At 46.2% G+C, this 17,138-nt stretch overlaps 1 pseudogene; it reads left to right on the top strand.

Moving 5' to 3' along the window:
- The first annotated feature begins 878 nt into the window (after window positions 1–878).
- On the top strand, window positions 879–16,929 carry LOC144686976 (gamma-crystallin S-1 pseudogene; annotated as a pseudogene).
- Window positions 16,930–17,138: the final 209 nt, after the last annotated feature.

Genomic DNA, 17,138 nt, shown 5'->3' on the forward strand with positions numbered 1-17,138 from the left:
CTGGTCATGCGCATATGCCATCTTCTGCAGGTTTTGGCACCATGGGGACTCGGAGGGCACCCACTACCAGTGACAGTTAGTAATCGCTGCGCTCAATTTCTATGGAAGTGGCTCCTTCCAGGGCTCCACTGGGGACCTTTGTGGGATCTCGCAAGCCTCCACCCACAAATGTATTCAGGAGGTCACGGGCACCCTTTTTGCCAAGGCACATAACTTTGTCAACTTCGACAGAGATCAGGCAAGCCAGGAAGCAAGAGCACTGGGATTTGCTGAGATTTCCAGATTCCCACAGGTGCAGGGTGCCATTGACTGCACTTACGAGGCTCTTACATCTCCCTGGCAACGAGCAGTCCAGTATGTGAGCCGCAAAGGCTTCCACTCTCTCAATGTTCAGCTAGTCTGTGACCGTACAAAAGGATCATGCAGGTTTGTGCAAGATACCCCGGAAGTGCCCACGACTCGTACATCCTCAGCAGGTCTCAGTTCCCTGGCATTTTCCAGGGACCACACAGGCTGCAGGGTTGGCTCCTTGGGGACAAGGGCTATCCACAAAAGACATGGCTGATGATGCCTGCGCATAGGCCTCAGACTCCTGGTGAGAGAAGGTACAGCGAGGCTCATGCCACAACCTGGAGTTTGGTTGAGCACGCCATTGGTATCTTGAAAATGAGGTTCCGGTGCCTGGACAGATCTGGTGGAGCACTCCAGAATACTACCCAGAGGGTATTGCGCATCATTGTGGCTTGCTGCACACTACACAACCTGGTGATGCAAAGGGGGAAGGGCCTGGATGGATGAAGAGATGTAAGAGCTGCACATCTCCTCCGATGAGGAGGAAGTTGAAGGAGATGAGGGTGATGAGGTCCTGGAAGGCAAGGATGCAGGCTATGAGGCCGTTGCACTGGTCAGACGAGGTAACCATACTCATGAAGCCCTCATTGCCACAAGATTCCAGGAGGATGATGACGAGATGCAGTGAGGAACTTCTGAAATCTTCACGTTGCATCTGGGAATGTCTGACATTTGTCCGGCTCAAGGCAGCGCACATACACTCTGTGAAGAGGCTCATATTATAGAGATACTGCTGAGATACTGCAGGCACATGGACTTTAAGACATTGAAGTCCTTTGGCAGGCTTGATCACCTGTTCCCTTCAGCACCGGCCTTCACCTGTCAGGAGTGGTGACGAGATGGCGGGGGGGACGGGTAGCCCTGTCTCTAAGTTGCTGAGAGCACACAGAGAACATCACGGAACCCAGTGATGCTTGGGTACGAGATTCTTGCAGCAAACACAAGCGACATGGAGGTGCAGGAATCACTAATCTGGAGAGTGACTTTGAAGTCGGGCAATCTCTGTGCCCAATGGATTACACTCTGCACAGGGGAGAGGCCCTGGACTGCGACAGTAACCTGCATTTTGTGCAGGAACCAAGATTTCACATCTGTTTGACATGAATACTGCTCAGCATCACAAGGAGCCATAGACAAGGAGACCTTCTTGGGAATGTATTTACAATGGTCAACATTTGGTACAAGTGATTAACACCCATGCCTACGCTGTGTAACTGAAACTTCTTGACATTCTTAACCATGCTGGTCTTAGTAGCTCCCCCGACATCCACAGCAGAGGTGGAGATGGCCTGCTGACTGCTACTGTGATGACCTTGACAGGTGTCCCCTGGACGGCTGAGACCTGGCCTGCTTTTGGGGTCCTGCTGTGTGGCAGTGCCACCCTCCTCAGTCTGTGGAGCTGGAGCTGCTGGGGTCACAGGAGGATGGGATTCGGTTGGGCCGGACACTCCCAGAGTCACCCGGATGAATGGCCCCAGGGTGTGCACCAGTTGATTCCCCCTCCTTGTGGGTGCCCGAGGACCCCTGGCTGACTCCTTGAGAAGAAGGGGCAGATGCCCACTGATGGATGCCTGAAAGTGCCCCAGCAATGGAGTGCAGCTCTTGCAGCAGTGCAGGACAAATGGCCTGGGTCAAGGTCTCCATGTTGGCTGCTACCTAGTGTTGATCTCGGTGCGTTGGCATGCTGGCGCTATCACCTCAGGCTGAAGGTGGATGAGCTCCTCCATCACGCTTTGCAATCTGAGGAGTGCATCCCCTCCTGTTGTTCCCAAGCTTGCCTTTGCTGCTCCAGCAACTGAGGTATGACCGTGTCCAGAGCCTCCTCATCTGACTCGGACTCAGCAAATTTCTGGCCTCCAACAGTCCTTCGAATGCTGGAAACCTGGGAAATCCCTGCTGCCGTCTGCTGTGGATCAGACAGTGCGATGTACTCACCAGATTGGGACCCCAAGGCTACTCTGGAACTAGGTCCCGCCGAGGTGCATTCCTCTGGCTAGTGGAGGATGTGGGTGAGCACTGTGATGGGTCTTCAATGAGGGTGTCATCAGATTCCTCTTCTGAGGTGTCTTTGGTGCTTGAGTTGAGGACCGGGCTTGTGGACCCCCTTGGCTGCTTCTCAGATGTGCCTGCGAAAGCAAGGAGAGATAATTAGTGCATGGCAGGGGACTGCGGAAAAGGGGAACTGACTCACAGCACTGTTGTCTGGTGGATGTTGCACTGCTGGACCCTCACTTGGTTAAGCACAGCCGACCAGCACAGGAATGGTCCAGATCATCGTTGGCCAGCTGGATGACTCTATTTTCAACTTCTGTGAGGACACCTGGAGGAGAATTTTCTCCCCTTCGGGTGAGCGGTTCAGAGCAGGCGCGGGTGGGCACATAGCCGATCACTGCCCATGATCGGCTGCGCGCCGCCATTTTGTGTGGGTAGGCCAATTAAGACTCGCCCAGCGTGATGCGCACCCGGAAGTGCTTAGTGCTACCTATGTGGACGGGGAAGGAGGGAGAATCGGGGCCTGAGCAAGAGTGCAGAAATCTCCCTGAGGCAATATTACTTTGATTTTGAAAAGTTGAATAAAAGAATTTTTAAAAATTTTCAGACATGTCCCCTCATGTGACAGTGTCACATGAGCTGAGACATGTCAATGAATTTTAATAAAAATTTTTATTAAACTTATAAACCCTTCTTGAAACCTCATCCCGCCCATGGATGCGGTTCCATGAAAAATGCGAACATTAAGGTTGGACGGGCAGCCCAGACAAGTACCTCAATTAGTTTAATAATGGGCGACTCTGCTGCGCGCCCGCTGAACTGAGGATCAGAATGATGCACGGTGACGCCGGGACACACGCCTGACATCACCGCGCATCAATTTACACGTCGGCGAGCGGGGCCTGCCCCCACATGCCGACCAGAAGATTCAGGCCCTGATGTTGGGCATTCCTCCACCTGTCTGTGACCTCTCCCTTTTGTTGTGTGCCAGCTTGTCCGGCATAGATTCAGATGGAGAGAGTGTAAGTAGGACACCTGCCAAGCCAGATGAGAAGGATGCCTGGCATGTGTGAGTGGTGAGTGGTGCCATGGACGGGATGAGGACATGATCTGAAGGGCAGATGAAGATGTGTGTGAGAGTGTGAATGGTGATGTCCCTTGAAGTGGCAGTGAGTGGAATCCATGTGGATGTGTGATGGGTTTGTAACTGTGTGAGTTGAGAATGATGGGAAGAGTGACTTACCCTGGCAGAAAGGAGGAGGACATTCATCCTCTTTTGGCACTGGGTGGCTGTTCACTTTTGCAAGGCATTGGCGCTGACCACCGCTGCCACCGCCTCCCATGCTGGATTTGTCACCTTGCTTGCTAGTCTACCCAGAGCAGGGTAGAGGGATTCACGGCAGGTCTCCACAGTGTCCAGTACGCGAGGGAGGTGTCGCTAAATTTGGGAGCAGCATGTTTCCTCCGTATGGCAGCCATGACTTTCTAGCAGATTTCGATCCCTTAGAGAGAGCTAGCTCTGTGCAGGGGCACCCTTTAAATATGGCACCCGTAATACTGAAGGCCTGAGGTCATGGTGGGGCGTGTGAATCAGAGGCCACCTTGCCAGCGATCCGACGTGAAGCCCGTGCTTCTGCATTTTTGAAACACAGTGCCGCATGATACAGCAGAAAAATCTGCCATTGCCATCGACAAGTCAAACGCCGCTTTCTGTGCCCAAATTGGACTTTGCCGATTTCTAGGACGATTCCAATCTAATAAACCTTAATTGTTTTGGGCAGTGGTGCTGTTCAGTCTATATGAAATAGTAAAATTTGAATTATATTTTGGTCTGTTATAAAATGCAATGCCTGAAAGGGCGGTGGAGCAGGTTCAATATCAACCTTCAAAAGGGAATTAAATCGAGGAGCATAAGAACAGAGAAGGCCATTTAGGCCCCCCTGCCCATTCCACCATTCAGTGAGATGATGCCTGCTCTGTGACCTAACTCCAATTGCCTTTGCCTGTTTTTCCCTTAATTCAGTGGTATCCAGTAGAAAAATAGTGAGGGTTAATTGTGATATTGGAACAATTTTATTGGGCCACATGAGAGCAGGGAGGTGGGGTAGAATTGTTAGAGCAGGGAGGAATGGTTTTTCCTGCAATCATTTTGCAGATTCTGATGGAGGCAGTGCTGGGACCTCAGAACTCATTTCCTTTGGCTGTGCCCTTCGAAACAAGGCAAGAAATAAATCATGCAGGCACATGTCATGGGAACTAGGAGCCGATCCCAGGCTTGTCCCTCCAGAGTCTCCACTTCACATTGGGCACTGCTGCCTCAGAGGAGGAGGAACCCATGATCTCAATTGCTCATGGCATTGTGACCAACAGTTTGAGCACCCCTGGTTTAGGCGGATAATTCATTGACATAATAGGGTGCAAAAAAAACGACCGAGGGAGACGTAGTTAGAAGGGCCATAGGAAAGACATCTACGGCCACATAGGTAATACCAATGCCTTCATACCTTGGTTAACACAAATCTATCAGTCTCAGATTTAAAATTCACAGTTGATCTAGCTACAATTGCTGTTTGTGGAAGAGACTTCCAAACTTCTACTACCCTCTGTGTGAAGGAGTACTTCCTAATTTCACTGCTGAAATGTTTGGTTGAAATTTTTAGACTTTGCTCTGTGGTGCTAGCCTTCCCAAAAAGCAGAAATATTTTGTCTCTAACAATCCTCTCTTTTCTCCTCAATATCTGGGGAATTTCCATCAAATCACCACAATCTTCTAAATGCAAGGAAATAAAATGCCAGTCTGTGAAATCTTTCCTCTCAATTTAACCCTTGGAGTCTGTTATCATTCTGGTAAATCTACTCAGCATTGCGTCCAAGGCCAATATGTTCTTCCTATTGTGTGCTGCCCAGATGTAATCTAACCAAGGCTTTATATAGCTGAAGCATGACTTCTACCCTCTTGTATTCTAATCCTCTATATAAGGCCATCATTCTTACATTTTAATGTTTTATGGACCTGGATTCACAATTCTCTACGGACCTCCACTAGATTTGAAATTTTGAGAAATTCAGAAATTACCCAGTTCTATCCTTTTAAATTCAAATTGAATGACTTCAAATTGCTTGCATCAAAATGCATTTGCCACAGTTATTCCCATTCGCTTAATTAACTAACAGCCTTTTTTAATTTTATGCTTCCAACTACATTGTTTATAATACCATCTATCTTTATGTTGCTGGTAAATTTGTAAATGTGGCTTTCTAATACATTATCGAAGTTGTTAGTAAATACAGTGAATTCCTGAGACCCAACACAGATCCTTACAGGCTACCACTAGTCACACCCAGCCAATCTGAGTACCTGCCCATTAGCCCTACTCTGTGTCTCCTGATGTTCAATGAACTTCCCTAACATGGCCAATATTTGCATTCATTAGCATGAACTTCAACTTTAGCTAGCAGCCTCTTATGGGATACTTTATCAAATGCCTTCTGGAAGTTCATGTTAATAAAGTCCAAAAATCTTGGAGACAGCGAGTCAAGGGTTATGGGATTAGGCAGGAAAGTGGAGTTGAGGTCACAATCAGAATAGCTATGAGGGGCCAAATGGCCGACACCTGCTCCCATTTCTTATAATCTTTTGTTCTTACATTCTCCTGTCCACTACTTCATTTACCTTTTCAAAAGTTTCATCAGATTTGTCAGGCATGACCTATCCTTTACAAATTCATGCTGGCTTTCTCTGATCAGTTGAAGATTTCAAGCTTTTCAGTCACCCTATCCTTAATTATAGACTTTAGTAATTTCCTGTCAACAGATGTTAGGCTAACTGGGCTGAAATTTTACCCTGGTTTCCCTCTGTCGGCTTTCTTAAATAGCTGAGCAACATGGGCAATGTTCTACTCCAAAGTAATGGTTTCCAATTAAAAAGAACTTTGGAAGAGAATAGTGCATCATTTAAAAAAAAATATTTATACCTAATGTCATAGAGATGTGCAACATCTCTTGCCTCATTACCAAAGCACCTACAACAATCACCTGAGCTATTTAACTGTTGGAGATGAATCAATAAAGGCTAATTGCTTGGACAATGGGGCCCTAATTGAAGTTAACTTCCAGACTGCGCTAATTGAGTTTCAGTTAGAATGCACGATTGTGTTCGAATTACTGGTAGTTGGAGAAGAGAAGTCACAGGACAAGCCACCTCCTTTGTGTGTTTTAAGCACATGCTATCTCGGCAGATCTGTACGAGCAGCTAAGAATCTAAATGCATCTGTCTCTCTCCACACAAGTTGCAAACTTGGAGTCCTGTCTGTTATTGCACACGAACTAGGAACAGGAATAGACCACTCGGGCCCTCGAGCCTGCTCCGCAAGTCATGGCTGATCTGATCTGGAATCTCAACTCCACATTCCCGCCTACTCCCAATAACATTTCACCCCCTGGTTTATCAACAATCTATCTACCTCTGCCTTAAAAAATATTTAAAGTCACTGCTTCCGCTGCCTTTTGAGGAAGACAGTTCCAAAGACTCACGACTCTTTGAGAGAAAAAAATTCACTTCATCTCTGTCTTATAATTAATTGTCTATCCATGTACAGCAGACACAGATTTTAAAGGAAGACCTCAACTCCACAGCTGTGTCTCCAGAAGACAGAAAAATCATTCACCAACAGTTTTAAACCATCATGACGCTGAAAGCATCAAGACCACCAGATTCAGCCTGAAGCCAGCTGAGACATCAAATTACGAACTGTGAATTCCTTTTATCTTTTATGGACTCTAATTTGACCAACCTATCCTTCGTGTGTGCGTGTCATTATTTTATTTTATTATTTTATTTCAATTGATTTAAGTATCATAAAGCTAACCTCTTTCTTTGGTAAGCCCAAGAAAACCTTTCCTATTGGTTCTTTTATGATCACAGCGCATAAACAGTTAAGTACTCTCAGAATTGGCATTTATATCTTTTCAAACAAAAACCTGTGTGGTCAAAGAAGTATAGGGCATTCGACCTCTCTTCAGCTGGGATGAGGGTGTTACTGGAAAAGCCAGCATTTATTGTCAGTCCTCAAGTGCAATTGCCTCACTTACTACTTTTAGTTTCCTTGGGCTATCTGCCATGCTGACCTCTTCCTCTACTGCAGATACTGACACAACATCACTATTCAACATGTCCATCATTTTCATATTATCATTGACAACATCACTGATATCAGTTTTTAAGGGATTCACATTGCTCCTAACCCCCATCTTTTTCAAACATAGTTGTAATTTTTAAAAATGTTATTCTTGCTATCCCTTGCAAGTATATTTTTCACACTTACCTTTCATAGCTCTTACTGTTTTGCCACCTTTGCTGTTCTTCGTATCTTTCCCAGTCACCAGCATCCTTGCTTTGATTCCATTTTTGTATGCAATTTCTTTTATTTTCACGTTGTTTCCTATCACCTTAGTTGTCCATGGCTTTCTTTTCCTGACAAACACATGAAAAGGGAAATTTTCAATTCTATGGGGAATGAAGGGGAGCCTAATTGGAAAGCTCTTTCAAAGAATGGGGCAGATGTGATAGGGTAAATAGCCTTTTTCTGCACTGTATGATTCAATGGGCCAGATCTTCTGGTATTGAAAGAGACAATACACTGAACTTAAGTTGCTGGTGTGGGTTGGGACCCTGAAAAATCCTGCCACACGTACACTCACTGTAATTTCCCGGGAGGTTTAAACTTCTAGTGGGTAGATTTGCACTGCCCCACACCCTTTGCAAATGTCTCTTACACTGCTCTCAGTTTCAGAGACTTGGGCGAGATACATACCACTTACCCAGACACTTACCATTGAATTATTAGACTGTTTAATCTCTGATGTAACTCAGTAATTAACAGCATAACTCAATCATCCCTGCAAACAGCCACTGCACACCACACCCCAACAATCCTCCCGAACGTACTATCCACCCCAACTGATCTGACTACTGACTCCCAGAATGCCTCCGACCTAACTACCACCTGCCGACCTGACTACTAAACCCCCCTGACCCAACTATCCACACCTTGACCCGACTACCCAACCCCCAACCACTCACCCTAAACAACTAACCGCCTCCCCCCCCTCCCCGCCCCCCGCCTCCCCAGCCACCCACCAACAGGGGTGTTGACAGTGGTGATATTATCTAAGGAATGTGCTAATGGGGACATTAAGGGTAGCAAGCAGGACAAGCTAGTGGCAGATGGCCCTAGTGGGGGTGGGGTGGGGGGAAGGGGGGAAGGGATCGAAATGGGCTAAATGGTGGAGATAAAACAATAGATCGAAATAAATTCAACACCCCTTTGTCCTTTTGTCTATGACACCTTTGGCAATCTCTTCTTTGCCTTCATCTATCACTGGCCCTCTATCGAGCTCTACCTGTCCCACCCCCCTCTATCAGCTTATATTTCACCCCATTTCTCTATTTCCTTAGTTTTGATGAAGGGTCATATGGACTCGAAACGTCAACTGTATTCCTCTCCACAGATGCTATCAGACCTGCTGAGGTTTTCCAGGTATTTTTGTTTTTGTTCTAGATTTCCAGCATCCGCAGTATTTTGCTTTTATCTTAGTGTTTAATTGACAGCCACCTCTCTTCAAGGAATGTCTACCTTGAAGAAGTATTACTCTTCTCTCCGACAGGATTTCTGCCTGTCTCTTTTGCCCTGTTCGCCTTCATTGCTTTCCATTTCTCTCCTGGTGTTTGACAAGGTGTTTACTAAAACTTGCTTTCACAGCCATATTTCATTCCTCAGTGACTGTTTCCGTCTCCGACTTACCCCACGTGGATTCTAATTGAAGTTCTATCCCTCGTGTTTCGAACCCACCCAGGATTACAGGTATCTCCGGGACATACAACGCTCCTCGGACTGCTGTTCTCATCACATCCTGAAATCCACACTCAGTGCCATGCGCTGCCATATGAACCCACTCGACCTCTCCCTCCAGCAGCACCGATGCACCCAATCTCTAAGCTGTCCTTGCCCCTAGTTTCATTTTATTCTTTGTCTCATCTGATGCCTTAACAAGAAACTTTGTCTCTTTCTTTCAGATGCAAAGGAACGCAAGCTCCAACAACTCATCGACACCAATGCCCATCCAGGACCCTCCACCCATGCCCATCCCGTCTTCCATTCCCAGCCCTAGCCGTGTATTCACCATACCCTCTGACCTTCTGCTGAACGTTTAGTGCTCAGCAAAGGATTCAGTTTCATACCCTTACTCCCTCACCTCAATGAATTTCGGGCTCGGCACGATGCTAAACTCTTCTTCCACCGCCTTCATCTCCGTGATCATTTCTTTGGGCAGGAGTCCTCTCCCGGTTCAATGGATCCTTTTACCCGCCTCCAATATTCTCCCTCCACCTGGACCCCTCCCTCTGGATTTTTACCCGCTCTTGCTCTTTTCATTGAGAACTTTCGGCGTGACATCAGTCATCTCAATTTCTCTGCTGCTTTCACCCACTCTAACCTGTCTCTTTCTGAACTTGCCGCACTCCGTTCTCTCAGGTCCAACCCTGACTTTGTCATCAAACCCGCTGACGAGGGTGGTGCTGTTCTTGTCTGGCGCACTAACCTCTACCTCGCAGAGGATGAGCGTCAACTTGCAGACACTTCCTCCTCCCTCCCCCTGGACCATGACCCCACCACTGAATATCAAGCCATTGTTTCCAGAACTGACACTGACCCCATCTCCACTGGAGATCTTCCCTCCATAGCTTCCAACCTCATAGTCTCCCAACCTCAGACGGCCCACTTCTACCTCCTACCCAAAATCCACAAACAGGACTGTCCCAGGAGACCTATCATGCCAGCCTATTCCTGCCCCACGGAACTCATTTCTTGCTATCTTGACTCCATTCTCTCTCCCCTTGTCCAGTCTCTTCCCACCTATATCTGCGATTCCTCTGACACCCTATCTCATATCAACAATTTCCAGTTCCCTGGCCCCAACCGCCTCCTCTTCACTATGGACGTCCAATCCCTCTACACCTCCATCCCCCACCGGGATGCTATGAGGGCTCTCCACTTCTTCCTTGAATAGAGGCCCAAACAATCCCCATCCACCACTATTCTCCTCCATCTGGCTGAACTTGTTCTCTCACTGAACAATTTCTCCTTAAACTCGTCTCACTTCCTCCAAATAAAAGGTGTGGCTATGCGAACCCGCATGGGCCCCAGTTATGCCTGTCTCTTTATGGGGTATGAGGAACATTCCTTGTTCCAGTCCTGCTCCGGCCCTCTCCCACAACTCTTTCTCTGGTACATCGATAACTGCTTCGGTGCTGCTTCATGCTCTCGTCTGGACCTGGAAAAATTTATTAATTTTGCTTCCAATTTCCACCCCTCCACCATTTTCACATGGTCCATCTCTGACACTTCCCTTCCCTTCCTTGACCTCTCTGTCTCAATTTCTGGTGATAGACTGTCCACCAATATTCATTACAAGCCCATCGACTTCCACAGCTACCTCAACTACAGCACCTCACACCCCGCTCCCCATAAGGACTCCATCCCATTCTCTCAGTTCCTTTGCCTCCATTGCATCTGCTCTGATGATGCCACTTTCAAACACAGTTTCTCTGACATGTCTTCCTTCTTCCATAACCGAGGTTTTCCACCCACAGAGCTTGACAGGGCCCTCAACCATGTCCAGCCCATCTCCCGTGCATCCGCCCTCACACTTTCCTCTCCCTCCCAGAACCATGATAGGGTCCCCCTTGTCCTCACTTATCACCCCATCAGCCTCCGCATTCAAAGGATCATCCTCCACCATTTCTGCCAACTCCAGCATGATGCCACCACCAAACACATCTTCCCTTCACCCCCCGGTGGCATCCTGCAGGGATCATTCCCTCCTGGACACTATGGTCCACTCCTCCATCACCCCCTACACCTCAACCCCCTCCCACGGCACCTTCCCATGCAACCGCAGAAGGTGCAGCACCTGCCCCTTTACTTCCCCCCTCCTCACCATCCAAGGGCCCAAACACTCCTTTCAAGTGAAGCAACATTTCACTTGCATTTCCCTCAATTTAGTCTATTGCATTCACTGCTCCCAATGCGGTCTCCTCTACATTGGAGAGACCAAACGCAGACTGGGTGACCGCTTTGCGGAACACCTTCGGTCTGTCCACAAGCATGACCCAGACCTCCCTGTTACTTGCCATTTCAACACACCACCCTGCTCTCAAGCCCACATGTCCATCCTTGGCCTGATGCAATGTTCCAGTGAAGCTCAACGCAAACTGGAGGAACAGCACCTCATCTTCTGACTAGGCACTTTACAGCCTTCCGGACTTAATATTGAGTTCAACAATTTTAGATCATGAACTCTCTCCTCCATCCCCACCCCCTTTCCGATCCCCCTTTTTCCAATAATTTATAATTTAAAAAAATATATATTTCTCTATTCCCAGCTATTTTAAAATTTAATTCGATCTATTGTTTCATCTCCACCTTTTAGCCCCTTTCGATCCCTTCTCCCCTTCCCCCCACCCCACCCCCAGGAGGGCCATCTGCCACTAGCTTGTCCTGCTTGCTACCCTTAATGTCCCCATTAGCACATTCCTTAGATAATATCAACACCGTCAACACCCCTTTGTCCTTTTGTCTATGACATCTTTGGCAATCTCTCCTTTGCCTTCACCTATCACTGGCCCCCTATCGAGCTCTACCCGTCCCACCCCCCTCTACCAGTTTATATTTCACCCCATTTTTCTATTTCCTTAGTTCTGATGAAGGTCCATATGGACTCGAAATGTCAACTGTATTCCTCTCCGCAGATGCTGTCAGACCTGCTGAGTTTTTCCAGGTATTTTTGTTTTTTGTGCAGCAAAATGATATTGATTAAAATGTAAAACCGTGTTTAACCAGTGTTAATAAGTACCCTCTCAACATTGCGGTAATAATGTCACCAAATAGATACTGTACATGCAGTCATAAAAGCCTATTGTCTTTGGACCACAATCTGGAATCTAAGCGCACTGGTAGGTGCACATCAGCCATAATGCAGAATGCTGTAAAGTTAGGCTGTAACGCTGTTAGTTAGGCCACATCTGGAGTACTGTGTACAGTTCTGGTCGCCACATTATAGGAAAGATGTGATTGCACTAGAGAGGGTGCAGAGGAGATTCACCAGGATGTTGCCTGGGCTGGAGTGCTTCAGCTATGAAGAGACACTAGATAGGTTGGGGTTATTTTCCTTAGAGGAGAGAAGGCTAAGGGGGAACCTTGTACTGAGGTGTACAAAATTATGAAGGGCATAGATATGGTAGATAGGAAGAAAATTTTCCCCTTAGTGGAGGGGTCAATAACCAGGGGGCATAGATTTAAGATGAGGTGCAGGTGGTTTGGAGGGGATTTGAGGAAAAATGTTTTCACTCAGGGGGTGGTTGGAATGTGGAACACACTCCTGAGTAGGCAGGAACCCTCACAACATTTAAGAAGTATTTAGATGAACACTTGAAATGCCATAGCATACAAGGCTACGGGCCAAGTGCTATAAAATGGGATTAGAGTAGATAGGGGCTTGATGACCAGTGCACACATGATGGGCCAAAGGGCCTCTTTCTCTGCTGTAAACTCTATGGGCTGAATTTTCCCCCCGTTGTGGGGGAAGTTGATGGTGCTTCCGATCGGCGCCCCCAATTGGAGGCACGGCGCCATTTTATGTTAAGGCCTGCCCAGCGTGACGTCCACACAGAAGCGCTGTGCGCTCCCTCTGCGGGCGAGGGGGAGTCCCAAAATCTAGAGTGTGCTCTTTCACACATGTGCATGAAGGAGCGCACTCATCTCCCTGAGGCTAAGTGCAGCCTCAGGGAGATCATCTGTAAATGTAAAAAAGACAAAAACAGAAAAATAAAATTTCCCTTACATGTCCCCTCATGTGACAATGTCACATGAGTTGGGACATGTCCATAATTTTTACACAATCTTCATTAAAAATTTTTAAAGTCTACATGAAACCTCATCCCATCAGTGGAAAAGGTTTCATGTTTCTTCTCGTTCCCACTGGGGCTCCTGGCCTGCCCGCCAACCTTAAGGTTGGACGGGTAGGTCCTTTAATTACTTAATTGCCTCTGTCAATGGTGTCAATTGGCCATTGACAGGTTGGTGGGCACACAGCTGATTTGGCTGCGCTCCCGCCTTCCTGAAAATTTAAATCGGGCACGGTGACGTCGGGAGTTCCCCCCGATGTCATCGCATGTCATTTTACGTGTCAGTGAGCGGGCCCCGCCACCACTCGATACAGCTTTTGGAAACATACCTGGTTGAATGTATAATGACAACTGTTCGAGAAATTGAGAGCAAGTGGTGTATAGGGAACAGAATGCGTTCCAATGAATGTTACTGTCATTCACTCAACAATTAAAATGACACGAAGGCAGAATGCAATCAATCATAAATAGGTGCCTTAAAACAGTTTTGCCTTTTAACGGTTTTCTTTACAATGAGAGTATGTGTCATGGCTTTTGCTGGTTTTGTGCTGATTTCAGACCATGGCAAATATTAGAATAACAAAGTATAGGCCAGAGAGGCCTCTCTGTCTAGTGTATAAATACCAAGCTGTGTGAAGCAGTGAAACATTCAGTCAGTTACTCAGCTTCCTCTCAGCTCAAAATGGGAAAGGCAAGAATCAGAGTTTATATATTGTATTAGAATTCATCATTAAATATTTCCTAGTTTGATAAATTACTAATGAATAAACTTATCCCTTTCCACAGATCATCTTTTACGAGGACAGAGACTTCCGGGGTCGGCACTATGAGTGCAGTAGTGACTGTGCTGACCTGTCCCCTTACTTCAGCCGCTGTAACTCCATCCGCGTTGAGAGTGACTGGTGGGTGGTGTATGAGAGACCCAATTACATGGGATACCAGTATGTTCTGAGCAGGGGAGAATATCCTGACTACCAGCGCTGGATGGGATTCAATGACAGCATCGGCTCATGTCGCTCCTACCCATATGTAAGTTACTTCTGGTGGTTTATATATTCAATGGAAATGAAGACTTAGGAAATGATCAGTGTGCTCAACAATTGAGTTTGTGCGCATCAGCTCTGAAGAGCCATTGGCTGTTTTCACAGGTCTGGTTTTAACTTTCTCCAGTGGTGGTTAACAGGTAGTGGATTGCCTGCCTGTCACACACCCAGCCTGATTTATCAATCCACTAACATGCATTTCTGTCACTGCCAGAAGTTAGTATTAGTCCTTGTAATTTTGTACCTGCTGTTAAATTATACAGTTTGGTCTTAAATCAATAGTTGTGCAAATTAGGACGTTATTCATAGGTGTCATGTGACGGTAACCTGTTACAAGATTCAAAATTATCTGGGATATAATTGGATACATTTATTTGGAATTAATTGGAAAGGTAAAATAATGTAGAAGTTTAACTTCTGAGAACCTTTTTCGGTAAAAATTAAGGGGTCAACTTTGACATGGTAATGTTTTTGATGGGCTGGCAATTGTGGCTCACACAGCCAGCCGGAATGGTTGAAGCTCTGAAGAAGTCATATGGACTTGAAACGTTAACTCTGTTTTTCTCCCCACAGATGATGTAATACCTGCTGAGTTTTTCTAGCATTTTCTGCTTTTGTTTCAGCTGGAAAGGTGCTCATTTTTCAGTCTCCCTGTCAGATGCTCGCAGCTTGCAAGGCAATGGACTGGAGCAAGAAGGAAGCCTGACAAATTACCTTTTTACTAATCCCTTTTCTTTTCCTATGGAGCCATGGCAGTTCAGTGAAATTAGTTCCATTTCTGGGAAAGTTTAATACGCTCTCGGCTCGTGTGTACTGACTCTGTAGTTTGTTCCAATCTTACCTCTACCATTTCAATGAGAAGTTAACTTTTACTCCATTTCCCCAACCTCTCAGTGGGAAAACTGCACTCTGTGATCTGGCACCGATACAGAAAGGTCCGATAGCACCTGCTTCAAATCCTGGGCCAGAATTTTACGTTCGGCTTGTGGGTGCGTGCCCGACACGCCCAAGCATTATTTGACGTGTGATGTTTCATTCAACGAGCACCCGCCAGAGCCGGCTCCACGTCTGCCGATAATTGAAAGTCCTATTGAGGCCATTAATGAGCTAATTAATTTGAAATTTACACTGCCCGTACAACCTAACAGTTGGCGGGCAGGCGAAAAGGCCAAGCGGCCTTTACATTTTTTAGGAAACCTCATTCACGAGTGGGATTTCCTAAAGCTAATACAAATTAAATAAAAAATTTAATTTGAAATTAAAAACATGTCCTATCTCATGTGACACACTAAATTTTTATCGTCTTTGTTAATTTTTTTAAAAAGTGCTTCAATCTCCCTGAGGCATGGAGCTGCCTCAGGGAGATTGAAGCACTCTTTCGCGTGCATGTGCAAACTATGCGTGAGGCCCAGGTCTCCCTCCTCCCACCGCCCGCACAGGTAGCGCTTAGCGCTGCCGCTCGCGATCCGCACAGAGCAGGCCTTAATTGACCCGCCTGCTTGAAATTGGGGTGCGGAGCCAAGCGTGGGTGGTGGGTTGCCCCCGACGAGCCCACCCGATGAGAGAAAAACTCTGGTCCCGGTCTCTGCTGTGTGACTCTGAACACATGGTAGGGCAGTGAGCTGAGTCGGAACGGGGTGTCCTTGGAAAATTAGGGGTCGACTTTTACACGATATTGACTATTACTGGAGTATATATGTATGGTATTCCGAACTGAAAGTCAAATTGATGCATTAACAGTGTAGAAAGTAATAAGGTCATCTACAGATAGGCTATGACATGACTGGCTACAATTGGCTGACAGACATACTTGTGCTCACCCCATTCATCCTACTGTAATTGTTTAATACATTATAGAAAAGTGAAAGCTGCCCCCACACAGAAAAAAACAGAGAAGGAGTCTCATCCGAATAGGAACCAGAAGCACATTTAGATTTTTACTGATATTGATAAACCTCTGTCTGTGTCCACCAACTAATATCAGCCTCTTGTGCACTCTTACACACACTTCACTGATTAACTGTATAAAATTACATAGGAGCTACTTGTTGGTAACATGTATCAAATATAATCAACCTATTGAATTGATGTTAATAAATTATCTCAGCTTTTCTCTCATTGTTGCTGTCATCATCTGGGCTCTGTTATATTCCTTCCTTTACCATGTTCCTCTTTTTCTACATATACCAAATGTATATTTGCAGTTTCATCGCTAATATCATCTTATTGCTTTTATAGTACCGAGGTGGAAACTACAGAATGAGGATTTACGAGAGACCTGACTTTGGAGGACAGATGATGGAATTCATGGATGACTGTCCATCTGTCTATGATTGTTTCCGTTACCGTGACATTCACTCCTGCCAAGTGATGGATGGTTACTGGATCTTCTATGAACATCCCAACTACAGAGGCCAACAGTACTTCATGAGACCCGGTGAATATAGGAGATACAGTGACTGGGGCGGTTACAACCCAACTATTGGATCTTTCAGGCGAATGAGGGATTTCTAGATTGTTACAATAAGGCTTGACCTTATCATCTGTCAACATAATAAAAGGCCTTCTGTTAAACTGTCATCTTGTTGAAATCACTTAGCAATCTGGTGGTTACATGCACAATATTTCACCACAATGAACTCAGTTATGTGATTATCATTAAAGTGATAAAATGGAGAAGCAGAGAATGTGTGGACCAAGATCCTGCCAGAAAAGCTGGGAAGGGGCCAATCCCCTGCTGATCTTATTGAAGTTTGTGTAGTCAACAGGAAATTATCTAATTTCCCTGG

This window comes from Cetorhinus maximus, chromosome 11, assembly GCF_964194155.1.
Source record: "Cetorhinus maximus chromosome 11, sCetMax3.hap1.1, whole genome shotgun sequence".
Classification (NCBI taxonomy): domain Eukaryota; kingdom Metazoa; phylum Chordata; class Chondrichthyes; order Lamniformes; family Cetorhinidae; genus Cetorhinus; species Cetorhinus maximus.